General features: G+C 47.0%; 1 protein-coding gene across 4 annotated transcripts in view; it reads right to left on the bottom strand.

Annotated features, from left to right (window-relative positions):
- HCFC1 (host cell factor C1) overlaps positions 1-19,780 on the bottom strand; it is a 3,865,385-nt gene that overhangs the window by 463,967 nt on the left and 3,381,638 nt on the right. The window lies entirely within an intron of this gene.

The following is a 19,780-nucleotide window of genomic DNA, read 5'->3' as shown; positions in this document are numbered from 1 at the left end:
ACACCCTCAGAAGCCGGTGCCTGCACAGCAGTTCCGGACCCATCCAAGGTAGAGACATCCGCAGGTTCCACAGTTGAAGCATCTTGCGGCATACCGGACTCCGAATGGGTCTCAGTAGAGGCCTGCGAATCTGAAATGGCGGGTATCAGGGGCTGCGAAAGCACCTCACTAAGTACCGGCGAACTGGCAACTGGCTTAGGAGAAGCGTCGTCGGCACCTTTGGACCTAGGCGGCCCGTCTCTGTCTTTATCTTTGCGTTTTCCCCCAAATGTCGGTAGTCGGATGGGTTACCGAAAACATATCTGGATAATTGAACAGAGTACCAAAATATTTAGAAGCGAAAATATACAGACGACAAATAGTTTGTTGCTTAAATAAAGCACAAAACCAACAGCGAGGTACGTCGTGGTCAGGGCCTAGGCAAAGAATACCGTACGAATGAAAATCTTTATGACGTATTTGCTTTCCACAAAAAAATCCAATTATTGACTTTTACTGACATCAGTTTAGAGCAAGAAAAAGTTTCCCCAATGGGGTACTTAGCTTTAGTTGAAGAATTCGGTTCTGAAACTCGAAAACGAAAATTTCAGGAGTCGGCCAACCGGCACTTGCGAACTGCTTCTGCTTTGGGCACCGCACGGAAAAAAAAATTGATGTAGTGGCATCGGCTGCATGTTTTATACCCCTGACTACCTGACGTCACGGAAGATGAGACAGCAACTGATGCAGGACCCAAGACTTTGATAATCAGGCCAACTGAGGGCTACTGCAAGCAGATAACCCAAATGTCATGACTGCAACAGTGAAACACGATGAACATCCTCCAACGTCTTCAGTACCTCTTCAGCCTTGCTGCCAAAAAGGGTGTCTTTGTGCAAAGGCACATCCAGCAATGTAGATGCTCTGCAGGAAGCTTCCAAAGTGTCAAAACCACAATGCAGGAAATGCTTAGTGACAAGAGTGGCAGAATTTAGTAAATCCTGTAAGTCTTTGTTCTCCGACAGAGCGGGAACATCCCCAAGTTTAGCCTTAATAACCTCAAAAGTATGTTGCTGATACATAAGCATGTGAAAAAGACAATTCACAGATCTAATGGCAAGAGTTGCAGAGGTGTAGACTTTTTTACCCCACCTGTCCAAGGCCCTAGATTCCTTATCCGAAGGGACAGGGTTTTTAGCAACAGTAGCTTTAACACCCTTGGGGCCTTGAGAAATAATCTCTGGATCAGCAGTTGGATTTTTGAAAAAAAATTGATGAGAATCAGGAACTCTGCAATACCTAACAGGTTTTCTGGGGGCAGGAGGAACAGAATTACGAGTTAAAGAATTTTCCATGAAAACATCATCCACAACTTCCAAAATAGTAGTGGCAAATCCAAAAATTCCCCGATTCGTTTCTTAGATTGAGGAAAATCTTGACTTTCCCATTTAAAATGCTCCCTAAGAGTATTCAAAGTATCCCCAAAGGAAAAATCTTCTGGAGGGGAGGCAGAACGGATAGAGTCTTCAACATCAGAATCTTCAAAGCCAGAAAAAAAGTTGAGAGTTTCCTTCATCAGCAGAGGTACTGGAAACCTCAGAGTCTGAGACAGACAAAACATCAGGAGACAATTCCCTAGCCCTCTTGGAAGGGGGAGGGTGAGAGCCCCTAATAAGGGAAAGAAGATCACTAGCCATCTTTACCAACTGAGACTGAGGCAAAGGAGGGGAGGCCGCCGCCTGCTTATGAGTAGATTTGCAGCTGGAAGGTGTGCTGATAAACGGGAGGGACTCGAGAGGCCTAGCAACTGCAGACGAAATAGCAGCCTGCGGCATGGGGGACTCCGTAAAGATCTCGGCAGCGGCCTGCAGCTGAAAATCTGCAGAGTGCAGGGGCTGCGAAAGCACCTCACTGACTACCGCTGGGCTGACGACCAATTTCATCGGTGCGTCGTCAGCAGAATTAACCCTAGGCCTGTCGCAGTCTTTGTCCTTACGTTTCCTAGGTACATCTGAAGTTGGGAGACCAGAAGATGCCATACAGACGAACTTAGGCCAGACTCCGAAATGCTTACACAAAATTTTAGCTCTACGGCGTATGGCACGCGGGTTGAAGGAAGCACAGAGATCACAATTTGGGACGTCGTGCTCAAGGCCCAAACAAGTTATACAACAGGAATGAAAATCATGGTGCGGAATCTATTTTCCACAGGCAAGACAGTTATTAACCTCATCAGACATTCGTTAAAGCAAGAAAAGAGGGTCCCCAAAGGGGTACTTATCTGAGGGCATCTTCAACTTGGTAATCGGAATGCAAAATGAAGGTAAACGGCCAACCGGCACTAGTGTGAATTGCATCTGCTTCGGGCTCCGCGGCAAGAAAGACTGGGGAAATGGCGTTGGCTGCCTCCGTTTATAGTTTATACCTGACGTTAGGTTTACAGTCGATGGCAGCCGACATCATATACTGAGGACTCTGGTATTCGGGCCGACTGAGGGCTACAGGGAGCCGGACAACCCTATTGTTAGGACTGCAACAGTGAAACACGAAGAACATCTTGAAGGCAGTAACCGGGGTGGTTTGTCTGAAGCCATTGAAATAACCGATGAATTGGCTAAAGGACATTTGAACAGGAACTTACAATCCTCAGGTACCTTGTAAAATTGGTCAAGCTTCTTAGGGCTGGGAATCGAGGGCCTGGGAGGCAGAGGCAAAGGCATCTAAAAAAGCAGGTAACACAGGAGGAACAGCTGAAGGGCTGGGTGATTCCACCTGCAGAAGATCGTAGTATCCTTTTTGTACTTTGGATACCAAAGTGCTATCGCATTTGAAATGTTCCCTCATTTTGACCAGAGTCTCTCCAAAAGAGTTCTTCTATGGGTGAGTCAGTTCCATTGGAGTCCTCCTCTGGGTAGGTGTAGCCTAAAGGGGGGGGGGGGGGATCTGTGAGGAACAGGCCAAAGATTCCTCTTCTGAGGAAGCCTCTTCCTCTGATGGAACCTCTTCTCTAACCCTTTTATGAGTAGCAGCAGTGCAAGGGGGACAAAGACTGAGAACACCCGAAGGGGGCTTAAAGGCCTTGAAAAGGTATTGGGTGAATTGTTGCCAATTACTTTGAGGGTCCTTTGGAGGGGACAACTGTTTAGATTTATGCTTCTTCTTCTGATGCAGGTCTGCCCAATGTAATGCAGGAGGCCTACATTCAATAATATCACAGTGAACTTCCTTCAGCAGAAGGATCTGAGGTATCCCCTTAAGGTCTTTCGTTATCATGAGCCTCTGTTCCTCCTGTAACACCGAGATGGATGTCTGTTGACCCTCTAAGGATGCGACTGTGGTTTGACCTAACACTGCCTCAACATCAGGCTTGGCCTGTGAACCGTAACCAGGAACCATATGCATCTCCGGGCTCTCATCCAACTCAGGTCCATGGTAAGAGGCCTGGCAAATGGGACAAGATGTCCATGGTAAGAGGCACAGCAGAAGGTTCAGGCATCGGCTTTTTGGCATTCTCCTTCGTAACCAACTCAACCTTGGGCCCACAGGATCCCTCCATCGCGCTTTTAGCTAGCAACTTTAAGCACTGTTGTTTCAAGTAAATGGCTAAGGGGGAAAGTCTACTACTTATGGTCTTGGGCACAAAGGCCTGGCAAATGGGACAAGATTTGTGGTCATGGGTAGGCCCTAGACAAAACAAACACTGGAGATGGCTATCTTTATGTGGAATTTGTCTTCTACACTAATATTTGCCTTTTTTGGATGACATGAACCCTATAACAAAACAGTAGCAAAAGAAACAAGAATTCCCTAACGTGGCACTTATCTGAGAAAATCACTGGAACACAGCAAATGACTCTGAGCAGACCAACGTTTGAAGGTGGCATTAGGACTGGTGGCAGAGAAGTTCTGAGGTTGGTGCATGCATACATTGCTTTTATGGCAGAAGTATGACAGCAGCCTACGTGCGACTTACCACACACCCTACAGTAGTGAAAGACTTTTGTATACTGGCTGACATTGGGTAACCTACACAGAGAACTCCCTCATATAAAGAGTACTGCAACAGATGAACAGGAGGACATCTAAAAATGCAAATCAGAAACAGAAAACCTCAAAAGCATCTGAAGCTTGTGTAAATAGGAGCAGAGTGACATGCATCTTTCAGGTATAGAGCTACCAAGAAACCAAAGGAGGAATCAAATGGAAAAGTAACTGCAAGGTAAGCAATTTTGAACCTTGATGTGAAGATTTAAGAATAAGTCCAAAAGGTGCTATAAGTACTTTCTGGAACTAGAAATATTCCTGAATAAAACCTCTTTACATTTTGATTATCTGTCACTGATTCTATAACACCTTGGGACAGCACACAAGAAATGAGAGAAAAGAGGTGTGGTTTGATTTTGAGGGTGAAGAGGAATTATTAGGAATGGAGAGAAGGAATCCCAATGCCACCCGTATCCATTCTGAATGATTTAATTTACTCAAGAATACAGAGAAAGAAAGATTACTTGAAAAGCTAAGAAAACTGAAAGGGCAGGGAGGGGAGGTGATGGGTTAATTCAGGCAATTTTCTGTCCTGGAAGACCACAGGGTGCAAGGATACCGCTCCTGACTTTTGCTGGGCTTCCATAAATGTTTCCTATACAATGGCCCAGGGCTGGAAGGATAATTTCTGCTTTTCCGCTTCAAATCAGTTTTCACTTTTCATCAAATCTTTTAAGAACATTAGCAGACGAAGATGCAAAATAGGACCTCTTTATCCAGGGGAGCATTAATAAGAAGTTATGTACTCGCCATAACGTTCCATCTGAGTAGGTATCTTCATTTGTCTGCAACCTTTGGGATACGGATCCGAGCTGGCAACTTCTACCACAGCATAGATCCGAGCTCCTAGCTCCTCCCTTTACCCATAATCCCCTGCCAACCCTGACTGACCTCAGATCAAGTTTGCCCGATAATAACAACTGTTACTATGCCCCGGAAGGGGCTTATCTAAGACAGAACCTAAACAGAATCATATAGGTCAGGGGGAAGGAGTGGGGGATGGTTGCAGACAAATGAAGACACCTACTCAGATGGAACGTTATGGTGAGTACATAATTTCTTAATCTGAAGTAGGCACTTCATTTGTCAGCAACCTTTGGGACAGAGTCCCCAGCTACCTGAATCCTGGGTAGCCGTTATGGAAGAATATTCTGGAGCACTGCAGAGCCAAAGGACGCCCTACCTCTGGAGACAACATCCAGTTTGTAATGGCTGATAAAGGTATGAGATGAAGCCCAAGTGGCTGCTGAACAAATATCACCCAAGGGGACTCTAGATCTAAAAGCCGCCGAAGTAGCGACGGCCCTAGTACAATGAGCGCGGACTCCCTGAGGTGCAGGCCTTCCCGAACTCTGATATGTCAAGAGGATACAACTAGCTATCCACCGTGACAGGGTAACTTTAGAAACTGACTTGCCTAAACTGGTTTTGGCAAAGGAGACAAACAACTGGTCAGATTGCCTATGACCAGCAGTTCGATGAATATAAAAGCGTAATTGTCTGTGCACATCCAAAGAATGCAGTTTGTACTCTCCTTTGTTCTGATAGTTGGGAAAGAACACGGGAAGATTAATAGATTGATTAATATTAGCTTCCGAAGATACCTTAGGCAGAAAGGACGGATTGATCCTGAGGTAAACTCTATCCTGATGGAAGGCCAAATACGGCGGTTTAACACAGAGAGCCTGAAGCTCAGAGACCCTTTTAGCTGAAGTAATGGCCACCAGGAAGGCTGTCTTCCAAGAGAGGTATTTAAGATCAACCGTAGCCGCCGGCTCGAAAGGGGGGCTTGTCAAGGCCTGTAGAACCAAAGATAAATCCCATGGGGGTACTACCTCCCTGACCGGAGGTCTGAGAAGGAGGGTACCCTTGAGGAAAGCTTTACAGAGCTTGGAGGTAATTAGAGGGCCCGATTCATGCCCTACATGATAATGCGAAATCGCTGCTAGTTGTACACCTTGACTGTAGAGCATCTAGCCCCCTGATGAAAAAGGGTAGTTAGAAAATCCAAAACCGACGTAAGAGGCACCGTGAAAGGATCTAAGTGATGGTGCTCCGCCCAGATGGAGAAACGTTTTCACTTACTCCGATAGATCCTTCTAGCGGACGGTTTGTGTGCTGCTACTAGGATGGCTTTGACTGGTGAGGAGATTCCGGGAGTCCTTATCAGGAGTGGAACTGGAGCAACCAAGCCGTCAGCTTGAGGTTGACCAGGTTGGGGGTCGGAAGACCCAGAGGGTGAGTAATGAGATCCGGGAGGGGATCCAGAATCCAGGGTGGATGAATCAGATGAGACCACAGGTACGGGAACCACGTTTGATGAGGCCAGAATGGGGCAATGAGGATCATTTTGCTCCCGAACCGACTGGCTTTCTGTAAGAGTTTCAGCATCATGGGCAATGGAGGGTAAGCGTAAAGGAGACCGGGAGGCCAAGCATGTACTAGAGAGTCTCTCGGGGACTCCCCCTGAGGGGGGATTAGAGCAAAGTAACTGTTGCATTTGGTATTTGAAGGAAAGGCAAAAAAGATCGCAACAGGGTTGCCCCCATTGTGCAAATATTTGCTTCGCTACTAGAGGATTGAGAGACCATTCGCATGGGGTCAGAATCGAACAACTGAGCCTGTCTGCTAGGATGTTGGACCATCCCGGAATGTGCGTTGCAATGAGAAAGCGGTTGGTGGATATCGCCCATTCCCACACTCTCATGGCCTCGCGACAAAGAGGATAAGACCTGGTTCCTCCCTGTTTGTTGATGTACCAGACAAGTGACATGTTGTCTGTTTGTACCGCAATCGTCCCAATCGGAAGAAGGCTGTGAAGTGCCTGCAACGTCAAAAGCACCGCCCTCATCTCTAGGACACTGATATGCAAGGAGGTCTCTATGTAGTTCCACGTGCCTTGACCGTTCTGCCTGAATAGTGCCCCCCCCACCCCAGGCGAGAGGCGTCCATGGTCACTGTGGCGACGGGGGGAGGCATCGAGAATAGTCGTCCCGTGTGAAGGCTCGGGGACTGGAACCACCACACGAGCGACCCTCTGCAAGCCCTGCTTAGGGGAATGGGATGAGACAGGGGGTTGCGAGACAGGGACCATTGCACCTGGAGAGTCCACTGCAGGACCCTCATATTTAGACGGGCTAGGGGCAGCAGAGAAATGGCTGCCGCCATGGACCCTAGAGCCCTCAAAATCAATTCCGCCGGTGGAGCAGGAAGTTGGAGAATGGCCTGAACATGCAACCTCAGGTTCTGAAGCCGATCGGGAGTCAGGAAAGCAAGCATTAGTCTGGAATCCAATCTCGCCCCTATGAAATCTATTACCTGTGTAGGAGCCAGAGAGGATTTGGCCATGTTGACAGTCAACCCTAGGCGTGGAGCAAGATTGAGAAAGTAATTCCTGCCTGAACAGAGCAGATGCCTTGTTGGGGCGATGAGGAGCCAGTCGCCCAGGTACGGAAAGACCTGAATTCCCTGAAGCCTCAGGTGGGCCGCTATAACCGCCAAGACTTTGGTGAACACCCTGGGGGCTGAGGTGAGACCGAAGGGGAGGGCCCTGAACTGAAAGTGACGGGCTCCCAGCCGATAGCAGAGGAACCTCCTGGAGCGTCTGTCCACAAGAATGTGATAGTACGCATCCTTGAGGTCTATCGAGCACATCCAGTCGTTCTCCCGTAACAGGGGGAGAATAGATTGTAGCATGACCATCCGGAACTTTTCTTTGGGTACTGCCAGGTTCAAGAGAGAGAGGTCGAGGATGGACCTCAAGTCCCCCGTCTTTTTTGGCACCAGAAAGAACCTGGAGTAAAACCCTGATCCGAGCTGATATGGGGGGACGGGTTGGATGGCTCTTTTTTGTAAAAGCTGCTGAATTTCTGTAGCAGCCGCCTCCCTCTGATTGGGTGGTACGTCAGGGAGGCTTCTGGTTTTGGGGGTTACAATAAAGGAAATTTGGTAACCTCTGGATATGATGCGAAGCACCCAGCGATCTGTTATTGCCTCCCACATTGCTAGGTGCCTCGAAAGATGCCCCCCAACTGCCTCCAGAGTGGAGCAGTTGGGCAACCCCTCAGGGGTTCTGCGTGGGCCACTCAGAGAAGGGTTCTCTGGACCCAAAATTTCTGGGACCCCCTCTGCCTCTAGGGCGGCGTCCTCCCTGTCCTCCTCTGCCACAAGAGGACTGGTTGTCCGGAGCAGACAGGGACTGATGCGATTTCCAGAACCACATCTTCTTCTGACCCTTTTGGTTCTTAGAAAAGGACCTCTGGGGAGCAGAGAAGCGGACTCCAATGGCAGACAACATCTTCCCGTCTTTCTCGCTCTGGACTAAAGTGTCATGAACGGTTTTGCCAAACAGTGCAGAACCATCAAAGGGGGCATTCGCGAATGATGCCTTAAAAGGTTCCGAGAAGTCACAATGTTGGAGCCAGGCTTGGCGCCTCATTACCAGGCCGGCTCCGCCAGCTCTAGCGGCTCCTTCAGTGGCGTGAGACAAGAACCGCATAGAGGTGTTAGAAACGGAATGTAGAGTGGACATTCGGGAGGAGTACAGCTGCTTGTCCCCTTCCGACATGGACTCTGGGGGGGAGGCAGCGTATTCTTTTATTAGATCTCGCTGCATCCGGATGTGCCATATAGTTCAGCGCCCTCATGGAGAAGGTTGCTGAACTGAAGGCTCGCTTCCCAAGGCGGTCCATCACCCGAGACTCCTTGCTCGGTGGGTGGACCGCGGAGCTCTCCTGAGCCAACTCCCTCTTGGTGGCCGCCGCCACCAACATGGCATCCACGGGGGGACCTCTGCTCCAGTGGGTTCTTTCTGCAGGGGGACTCAGGATCCTATCTGGGCGCTGGGGGACTGGCTCTACAGTGTCCGGCTCCTTCCAAGCCCTGGTGGAGATAAGGTCCACCAGGGGGCCAGGGGGAGGGGACACCCAAGAGGTAGATGGCCCTGCTTCGAACGCCTCTAGGAATACGGACTCATCGGAGGAAGCCTTGGGGGCAGACCACCTTCCCCTAATCCTGAGCATTTCCATGATGTCTCCAAAGGAGACATCCTCGGGGGGTGACCTTGGGGAGCCTTCCCCTTCATCCAAGTCCGTATCTTCCGTAAGGGACTCGGGGGAGTCCACGTGCCTCCTCTTACACTTAGCCTTGTGAGGAACCTCCTCGGGGGGGGCTGTCCGAGGAAGTCTCACCAGCAATGTCATGTTCCAAAGGAACACCCAGAGGCGCTGAAGCAGGCTGCCCCGAAGGCCGGGTGATGGGAGCCTGAACCAGCTGAGAGGGAGTGCAGGGGGGAGCCGAAGCCAGGACTGGAGGCTCGGATGCACTCAACAGTGCCCTCTCCACCACAGCGAAAGCCGAGGGGGAGCTGTCCTCGAAAGGATCCGAGAGTCGACTCCCACTCGGATCCGAAGCGGGGACCAGACCCGGGGCAGAGACCATCGGATCCGAAGGACCCGTGTGCTCCGACCAGGACGGAGCCGAAGTCACAACGAATCCCTCGGATCCGAAGCTCAGTCCACGGCTCCGAGAGATCGGATCTGACAAGCTCGAGAGACCAGTCGGAGCCGAAGTACCCAGTACTGTCGGCTCCGACCCACCCCCGGATCCAACGCGGCTCGGCTCCGAACCCGGAAAGCGGGTCGGAGAAGGAACGATTGGGGTCGAGGCAAGAGCACTCCCATCTGCAGCTGGGCCTGGATGAACCTCCTCATCATCCGGTCCATGTCTGCATCTGACATGCTAAAAGTGGACCTCGAAGAGGCCACCGAGGCAGACCTAGAGTGCCGCTGCGATGACCTTGACGGGGACCGGGGTTCCTTCCTCCTCGGGTCCCGGTTAGAAGCAAGGGGACCGGAGCCGAGGAGGAGGCGATCCAGAAGCTCTGGAGGGAGAAGCTCATTTGGCGGGCGGGGCCGAGGAGGAGTCCTCGGCCCGCCGCTTATGGTGCTTCTCTCTCCTTTTGGCTTTCCCGGCCTCCCTCTCCTCCGGAGCCGAAGTGGGAGGTTGAGTCCCGACTGGAGGGAGGGAGGCAGGGGTGGCTGCCACCGAGGGCTGGGTAGCGGCCACAGAAGCACAGGAGGCCGGAGCCGAATCCGGGGGCAAAAGGCCCACCAGAATCAGCTTCGACCTCTGGTCCTTAAGTGCCCTGGGGTTGAACGCCGCGCAAATCGCGCATCCCGAGGAGAGGTGTTCAACCCCAAGGCACCTAACGCACCGGGTGTGGCCATCTGCCGGTGAAAGCTTATGGCCACACTCGGTGCACTTTGAAAAGATGGCTTTAGGGGCCTCCGAGATAGTAGCACAGAAACACACTCACTAGGCCCCTACACATACCACAAACACACACTATGACCAGCGAGGGCAGGGAGGAAGAATAACCACAAATTAAATTAAATTGAGAGAGATAAAGGGCTATGGGATACCTAAACACTCGCTCTCACTCACACGAAGAAAAGGGGGATAAAAATAGAATTTTTTTCTCACAAATCCAGTACGTAGCAGGAGCTCGAAAATCCAGCTTGTAGCTTGAAGCATGGCAAACTAGATCTGAGGTCAGTCAGGGTTGGCAGGGGATTATGGGTAAAGAGAGGAGCTAGGAGCTCGGATCTATGCTGTGGTAGAAGTTGCCGGCTCGGATCCGAGATCGGATCCGTATCCCAAAGGTTGCTGACAAATGAAGTGCCTACTTCAGATTTAAAGTTATGTACTCACCATAACTATGCATCTGTGTTGTCCACTATCATTCTTCCTCAACTACTGGGTACTGGATCCAATCTCGGCCGCATTTACTAGACTATCAGATCAAATTCTCGAGCTCTTTCTTCCACCCATACATAAAGATGCATGTGAAACTTTTTTTTTATGCAAACAAACCAAACAAAAAAAGGACCTTTAGACAATCTATAAACCTTACTCCTCTTCCTGAGCATTACTATGTATGCATTGTTCTCACAAATTCCATTTATTTCAATGCAATTTGCTCCTCCCCTTTTATACAGTTCTTTCCCCTCTTTCACAATATTCAGTACTTCAAATGCAGTTGGTTTAGAATTTGATTTCCATTTTCTACGAATTGCTTTTTGGCATCCAAAAGAATTAGAAGATCTTACTATGCCTATGCAATATAAATCCTGTGCCCCAACTCAAAAGAATCATGTCCTTATGTACATTTGCTCTCCCAATATTTCTGATAAGAATACTCTACAAGGAATTTTTTTTAAATCTGCCAACTCATTACACTTCCCAAAAAAAAAAAAAAAAACAAAACCACACATTTCCAGTTATCTTTCTTCCTCATCACACCTCCATTTGTTTTCTACCTAAGAATAAAAATCTTTGAAGTCTGTAGAGGTATAACAACACACATGCAAACACTTCTTCTAGACACTGTTGCACATTTAGAAGACATACAAACATTCTCCCATTGTAAGCTATTTTCCAGTCTCTCTTCCCACTCTTTTCTAAGCTCCACTGATTATCATAGTTATTGTGCAGTAGTTTAGTTACCATACTAATTATCCCCTTTTAAACAGCAGCTTCTGTTTCAGATACAACTAACATGCTTACCAGAGTGAGTCTTTCACCAAGGACTCGCCTATCACCTTTTTATTTGCCTATTATTCTGATAGCACTCCATGGTAGGGAAGGCAGTCTAACCTGCAAACCAAACTTCTTCTTGGCCTCATCTCATTCTATTACCTTTCCCCCTCTAGTGATTTGCTCTCAATACAGTGGTTCCTTTTTTCTCTAGTACATTCCAATCCCAACTTGCCTATTTTCTGAATCCCTACCATCCTTATTAGCAAAATCTTTCTCCTTTCCTGTGTTAGCTTAGTTCTTATAATACTTCTGCAATTTAATGAATATGATATCCTGCATGGTTGCCATTACTCCCTGTAAGGGTATGCATCCAAAATCCTACCCTGCCATTACTTCTTGAACTTCCCCCATTGCTTTATCATCCCTTTACAATGAATAATAACCTTCCACCTGTGTTTTATATATATATATATATATATATATATATATATATATATATATATATATGAGTCTTAACTGTGTAGTTCTAAAACATCCCTTCAAATAAGGTGATTCTAAACCACATTGTTCTATTAGAAGGATCAACTTATCCCACTTAACTCTTGCCCTCTATCTCAGATAAATTCCTTTAACTCTTATCTACAACTTCTTTGGTTGATAAAAATATGCCTGACCCATATACAAAATCCACAACGCAGATGTCCTTTTCCGTATTTATCAAATGCAAAATACCATCTACACATAAAGCCAACTCTTCTTGATTAGCACACCAGTTTTAGCATTGAATTTCTGAGTCCCTTATTTTTCTTTCCCAAAGGTTATAAATATAAAACAAATAGAGAGGAACTGTCCCACTTGAATTCATACCCAATTAACCTTATTACTGTAGTCAAATGTTTGCCTCCCCTCCACAAAACCACAGTGATCCATATCTATCAATTTTGGCAACACCTTTGACATTCTTTCAGCTAGTACAGACACTTTATAATAATGTTTAAAATTGAAATTTGTCAATATGAAGCTGGGTGTTCACCCTCCCTGGGCAATACAGCCACCACAGCTTTCTTCCTGTAGATCAGTGTGTGTGCATGTACCTTTAGGAAGCATTTCCAGATGTAAGCATGTGCGTATAAATAGTGAGCACGTGCAGGCAGCAGTGCCACTTTGAGAGAACAGCCATTGTGTTAACATGTATGTGTGTGTTTGGTAGTTTGTTTATAAGTTTACGTTACAAAGCCTCATTCCTGATGTGTTTGTGTGTAATACAGCTCCTTGAAATGAACCTACGAATGTTCGTCTGTTTTATCCTGACCAGATGAGCGACACAGTGTCAGAACTGGGATTAAGAGAGCAACTTCTTCAAGCCATGAGGTGCAGAGTTGAAGGTGAAGGCAGACTAAGCAGGCAGAGTGAAATGGAGCTCAGACTAACAAAAAAGGGCCAGAAACAGACTTAAGGTAATGAAAACTGTACAAATGATTTACTTGGCAAAGAAAATGAAACAGAGCATTTGTAAGACACAAAACACTATTTATTTATTTTATTTATTTTACATTTGTTAACCGGGGGTGTCTGACTGAGCCGAAAAGGCCCTTTTTCAGCAGAGGCCCGCGGAGAAAAGCTCCACAAAGACAAATTACAGAATGAATCAAATGACTAGCACAAAACGTATTATTAATCAAACGAAAGGCACGAACGCATTATTAAACGAAATGTTCAAAACTACGATATTTGATAAAACTAGCAAAGATATTCATAAGGGGCTCAGAATTAACTTTGGTATGCATAACGAGCATGTTTAAAGTAAAACGGGCACAAGAAAAATATAATGAGCATGATAAGAAATTAAAATGGCATAACGAGTACAATAAAAGGGCAAATTAAGCTTAAAGAACAAGACAACTGCATTTTTTTTAGTAAAAGACAGTGTTTGGACACAAACTACTATTTTGCATTGACCGAAAGCCATTAAAAGCATAAAGGAAAGTTGTGTAAAATCTTACCATAACCACAGATGTCCTTCTCTTCCATGTTGCAGTATTCTACATGTGGGTTTACCCTTCTTCCTTTGCAGTTCATCCAGCCACGATTCCAAAGATTTCCAGTCCCTCTAGGTGCACCGGACGTCTGATGTGGCTGCAGGAACGTGGGTCATAAAAGTGACGTCTGCATGCACCAGCCCTCAGAAAGGAAAGTCTTCTTCTCTTCCATGCTGCAGTATTCACTAGTGGGATTACCCTTCTTCCCATCAGTTTTGTCCAGCCAGGATTCCAAAGCTTTTCCAGTCCCTGATGGTGCAGATGTCTGACATGTTGGCAGGTACATGGGCCATAAATGTGACGTCTGCGCGCATCAGTCATCAGAACCAAGAAGCCCCAGACAAAGCCAGTCCTGATGGCATAGCTTGTATAGGAGCCGAGGAGAGCACGTGCAAGGAGAACAGGGGGATGGAGGGAAGGAAGGAATACTGCAACATGGAAGAGAAGGACATCTATGGTTACGGTAAGATTTTACACAACTTTCCTATGTCTTTCTATTCCAATGTTGCAGTATTCCCTAGTGGGTGAGTACAACAGCTCACTGCTGGTTGGGTGGTGGTCTGGATGAGGATTCCAGGAACCCATGCAGGATAGCCTTGGTAAATCCTGTTCTGGTCCTGGAAATGTGGTCCAGCTTATAGTGTCTGGTGAAAACGTGCAGAGAGGACCAGGTAGCTGTTTCCAAAATGGAGTTAGTACCAGACCTTTAAAGAAAGCTCCAGACGAAGCCATGGCTCTTGTGGAATGGGCTCTGACATTGCCCGTTAATGCCTTTCCATGGTGTGAGTAACAAAAGGAGACGGCCCTAGCAATCCAAGAAGCAATGGTTTGTTTCCCCACAGCTTTCCCCAGAGCCCTGGGATGGAAGGAAAAAAACAGTTGGTCTGATTTGCGTATAGACTTGGTCTTATGCAAGTAGAAACAAGGTTGCCTGTGTATGTCTAGGAAGTGAAGGACTCTCGCACCGTCTCCCTGAGGAGTTGGAAACAAGGTAGGCAGGTGAATAGCCTGATTTAGGGAGAGGTCATTGACCACTTTGGGGATAAAGGAAGGATTAATGCTGAGGGTGACCCTGTCCATATGGAAAACTAGGAAGGGTGAGGTAGCCATAAGGGCTTGGAGCTCTGAGACCCTCCTGGCTGATGTCAAAGCTACTAGCAGTACTGTTTTCCCAAGTGCAAAATTTCAAGTCAGCCTTGCCAGCTGGTTCAAAGGGTGGCAGAGTGAGTTTTTCCAGCACATAGTTAAGATCCAAGGGAGGAGGAGTCGGTCTTCTGGGGGGTCTTAAGTGTAAAACACCCTTTAGGAATAGATTGGCTGGAAGTCTGGAAGCTAGTGGGGCTCCATAGGCAGGTAGAAATGGCAGACATGTGTGCTTTTAAGGAGGAGTAAGACAAGCCTGTCTTCAGCAGTTCACACAGGTAAGACAGAATTAGAGGCAGGTCGCTGTCCAATGGCTCTGTCTTTTGTGACACCAGATAAAAAACCTTCTCCATTTAGAGAGGTAACATTTCCTTGTGTTTGTTTTTCTGGCCTTCTGCAGGACTGAGAGCATGTCCCCATTGTACAGGTGTCTGAATGGAATCCGAATCTTATCAGCCACAGGGAGAGGTGGAAGGATCTTCACTGTGGGTGAACCTTTGTCCCCTGGTGCTGTGCGAGTAGAACCACTGAGGGGGGGGGGGGGTAATTTGTGGTGACTGCCCTTGGACAGATGAAGTAGTACGGGGAACCAGTGCTGCCTTGGCCTATAAGTGGTCACCAACAGGATTTTTTGGTGAGTCCTGCTGAATTTTCAGTAGGAATCTCTGGATTAGGGGGAAGGCATACAGTAATCTCCCCTTCCAAGACATTAAGGCGGCATCTGTTTGCAGACCCTTTGGGTCGTGAGTTCTGGAGCAATAGCTCTCAAGTTACCCGTTTGTGGAGGAGGCGAACAGGTCTATCTGTGGAATACCCCACCTGTGGATCAGATCTAGGAGTACATCTCTTAACAGCATCCATTTGTGACTGTCTGAGGAGGTTCTGCTTAAGGAATCTGCCTGACAACTGTGTTGGGACAGGATGTAGGCTGCCTGGAGGGAGATCTCCTGGGAGATAGCCAGATCCCATACCTGTAGGGCTAATCCTGCAGAGGAGGTAGGACTTCATCCCTCCTTGCTTGTTCAGGTTCCACATCACTGTGGTGTTGTCTGTGAAGATCTTCAGAATGCCATGTCTGAGGAAAGGTTGAAAGGCTTGCAGGGCAAAAAGTACAGTTTTGTACCTACCATAAATGTAGATGTTCGAAGATCCACATTGCTGCAGTCCTGACACTTGGGTAGTCCGCTGTCCCAGTCGGCCCGAATACCAAAGTATAAGGCTGACGTCGGTCAAGGCGCATTAGTCTGACGTCAGGACGTCAGGGTACAAATGCGCATGACCGACGTCATTTCCTCAGTCTTTTCTTGCCCCAGATGTCAGAAGACCCTAAAAAGATAAGGCCAAACCAAAAACAACAACACACCAAACACCCCTGTACCAAATATATGTACAATATATACAAAGTCAGAAAGGTACAATCCTACCCACACAACCACCCCTAAACACAGAGGGAAGGAGGGAGGATTGGACTGCAGCAATGTGGATCTTGAACATCTACATTTATGGTAGGTAGAAAACTGTACTATGTTCTTCATCTCACATTGCTGCAGTCCTGACACTTGGGTAGAATCCCAAAGCAGAGGTAAGGGAGGATGGCAAATCACAAAGAAGCAGGAGCTGACAACATGCCCTGTAAAATAGCAGTGGCAAAACCAGCCCTAGATTTAGAGTAGAGAGGAAGGTGGTAATGCTTAGAGAAGGTATGCACTGAACTCCAAGTAGCTGCCTCCAAAATATCCTTAGTTGCCACCCCTTAGAAATGCTGTTGAAGTGGCAGTAGCCCTAGTGGAATGAGGCCTAATCCCAGCTGGAATCTCCTTGCCATGATGGGAGTAACAGAAAGTAATGCAAAACCCAATCCACTTAGAAATAGTTTGTTTTGACACAGGCTTACCCTGAGAACTCAAAGCAAAAGAAACAAACAACTGCTGAGACTGCCTAAAATCCTTAGTCCTGCTTAAATAATAACGTAATTGCCTGTGTACATCTAAAGTGTGCAAAATCTTTTCCCCCTTATTTTGGGGATTTGCATAAAAGGTAGGTAAATGAATAGTTTGGTTTAAAGCCACACTAGAAACCACTTTAGGCATAAAGGAAGGATTAGTACGTAAAGATACCCTATCCTTATGAAAAATCAGGAAAGGCTCAACCGCCATAAGGGCCTGCAATTCAGACACCCTTCTTGCAGAGGTAATGGCTAACAAAAAAGCAGTCTTCCATGACAAATATTTCAATTCAGCAGTAGCTGCAGGCTCAAAAGGTTGTAGAGTGAGTTTCTCCAACACAAAATTGAGGTCCCAAGCAGGAGTAGGAGCTCTACGTGGGGTCTTATATTCTTTGCCCTCTAAGAAATTGCTTGAACAAAGGATGAGAAAACAATGGTGGGTCACAATCATAGTGAGCTGAAATTGCTGCAGCATGAATCTTAATGGAAGAGAAAGACAAACCTTTGTCCAATAACTCAGTAAGATATTGAAGAGCCACACTCAAATTTGGCTCAGAAACATCCAAATCCTTTGCTGCACACCAAAATAAAAATCTCTTCCATTTTCCTGCGTACACTTTCCTTGTACTAGGTCTTCTGGCTTCCATAATCACATTCAAAACTTGTTGAGGAAGCTGAGACCTGCTATGGTTCAAAACAGAATATGCCAGGCTGTTAGATGAAGAGAGTGAAGCTTGACATTGAGTAGATGCCCGTCCTTCTGAGACAATAGGTGTGGAATCAAAGGTAAGGGCCATGGAGGCTTCCTTACCAGACTCCTCAGTAATGGGTACCAGTGCTGCCGAGGCCAATCTGGAGCTATCAAAATCATCCTTGGCTTGTCTTGTCTGACCTTTAGGAGTACCTTTGGGAGGAGAGGCAGAGGTGGAAAGGCATACACATGAAGATTTTTCCAACTGAAAGAAAGAGCATCCACTTTCCAGGCTGTGTGATGAAACCTTTCGTGCAAAACTTTGGCAGCTGGTGGTTTAGTGGAGAAGCGAACAGATCTATGTCTGGAGTTCCCCAGGACACTGTCAATGTCTGAAATACATGAAGATCCAGTTTCCACTCGTGGGGATCCATGATTTGCCTGCTTAACACATCTGCTAAGGAGTTCTGTGCTCCTGGCAGAAACCTTGCTTGAAGATTCAGTTGCAAGCTTAACGCAGTCTCCCACAAAATCATTGCTTGCCTGCATAGAGGATAAGAATGTGTTCCCCCTTGTTTGTTGATGTACCACATGACAGTTGTGTTGTCTGTTAGAATCAACACCTGCCCTGGAAGAAGTAAATCCTTGAAAGCCAGCAATGCAAACTGGACTGCTAACATCTCCTTCATGTTGATATGTAGATGCTGCAGTCTGGCAGGCCACTTGTCTTGTATCCACTTTCCATTCAGATGAGCTCCCCAAGCTGTGTCTGAGGCATCTGTCGTTAGAATCTGACTCGCCTCTGGCCGGGTCACAGAGAGTCCCTTGTTTAGGTGACATTCCTGAGCCCACCACAGAAATTCCTTTTGAATGCAAGGTATTATTTGAATGACAGTGTCCAAATCCTGGCAGTGCTGTGTCCATACATTTTGAGATACCATTGTAGCTTCCTCATATGCAGTTTGGCATTGGGAAGTACCAGAATACAAGATGCCATGAACCCTAAGGCTTGAAGGACTGTCCTTGCAGTCAGCCTGGACTGATGAGATAGTTGATGGAAGTAAAGAGAAAGATTCTTTTGTTTGTCCGGGGTTAAAAAGGCCATCTGGGTTGCTGTATTCAGTCTCACACCCAGAAAGCACATGTCTTGAGAGGGTACTAGACTGGACTTTATTTCGTTCACAGAATACCCTAGGCATCTTAGCACTGCTATCACATATTCCAAATGCTGAAGAAGCACGTCCCTTCCTTGAGCCAGAAGCAGGCAATCGTCCAAATAAGGATAGATTTGTATTCCTTTTAGCCTGAAGAAAGCTATCACTGGAGCCAGAACCTTTGTGAACACTCTGGGCGCAGTAGATAAGCCAAAGGGCGATGCAGAGAACTGATAATGAGAATTCCCAGCTCGAAAACGCAGATACTTCCTGCAAATTAGTCTGATAGGAACATGAAGGTAAGCTTCCTTGAGATCCAAAGTTACCATCCAGTGATCTTTGCCCAGCAGAGGTAAAAGCTGTTGTAACGTCAACATTTTGAACTTGGGAATGTCCAGATAAGTGTTGAGGATAGACAGATCCAAAATTGGTCTCCACGTGTTCCCCTTTTTTGGTACTAGGAACAGGCGAGAATAAAATCCTAGGCCCCTTTCTGGCACAGGAACCGGCTGAATGGCCCCTATTTGGAGCAACAGAGAAATTTGCCTGTGAGCCTCTTTCCTTTGTTGAGGAGGAATGTCTGGCATGCCTTTGAAAGGAGGCAAGGTATGGAAATAAAACCTGTAACCGTGGTGAATGATATCCAATACCCATCTGTCTTGGGTAATTAAATTCCAGTTTTCTTTGAAAAGTGCCAACCTTCCTCCCAAAGGTGCTGCCAGACGAGAAGATTCTGGCAGCTGAAAAGGCAGGTCATTGGGTCTGTTTACGAAAGGACTGACCCTGCCCTCACCAGAAGACTGAGCAGGTGAACTCCCTGTTCTAGGCCTAAAAGAACCTTGAGCTCTGCCCCTACCACGTCTAGACCTACCCCTAGACTGGGAATCATAAGCAGGATATGTCCACCCCTTGGTAGGCCAATTTCTACTAAACTTCGGAGGCTGAACCTGCAAAAAATCTTTAACAGTCTGCATAGACTTGGCCTTGTCTTCCATTTTCTTTAGAACTGCTTCCACAGGCGAACCAAACAACACATCAGATTGTAAAGGAGCATCTAAAATCCTTGTCTTCACATGCTCAGCTAAATTCTGATCCCTCAGCCAGGCGTGCCTGCGAAGAACCGAACCAGTGGCAGCCACCCTCGAAGAGGCCTGCACAGCATCAAAACCACATTGCAAAGAATGCTTACCCACCTGTTCAGAAACATGAACTAAATCCTGCAACTCTTTACACTCAATACCTTCCG

This window comes from Protopterus annectens, chromosome 8.part0, assembly GCF_019279795.1.
Source record: "Protopterus annectens isolate FY-2018-M chromosome 8.part0, PAN1.0, whole genome shotgun sequence".
Taxonomy (NCBI): Eukaryota; Metazoa; Chordata; order Ceratodontiformes; family Protopteridae; genus Protopterus; species Protopterus annectens.
Note: the sequence above shows the minus strand (reverse complement) of the source record. Positions and strands in the feature narration are given on the sequence as shown.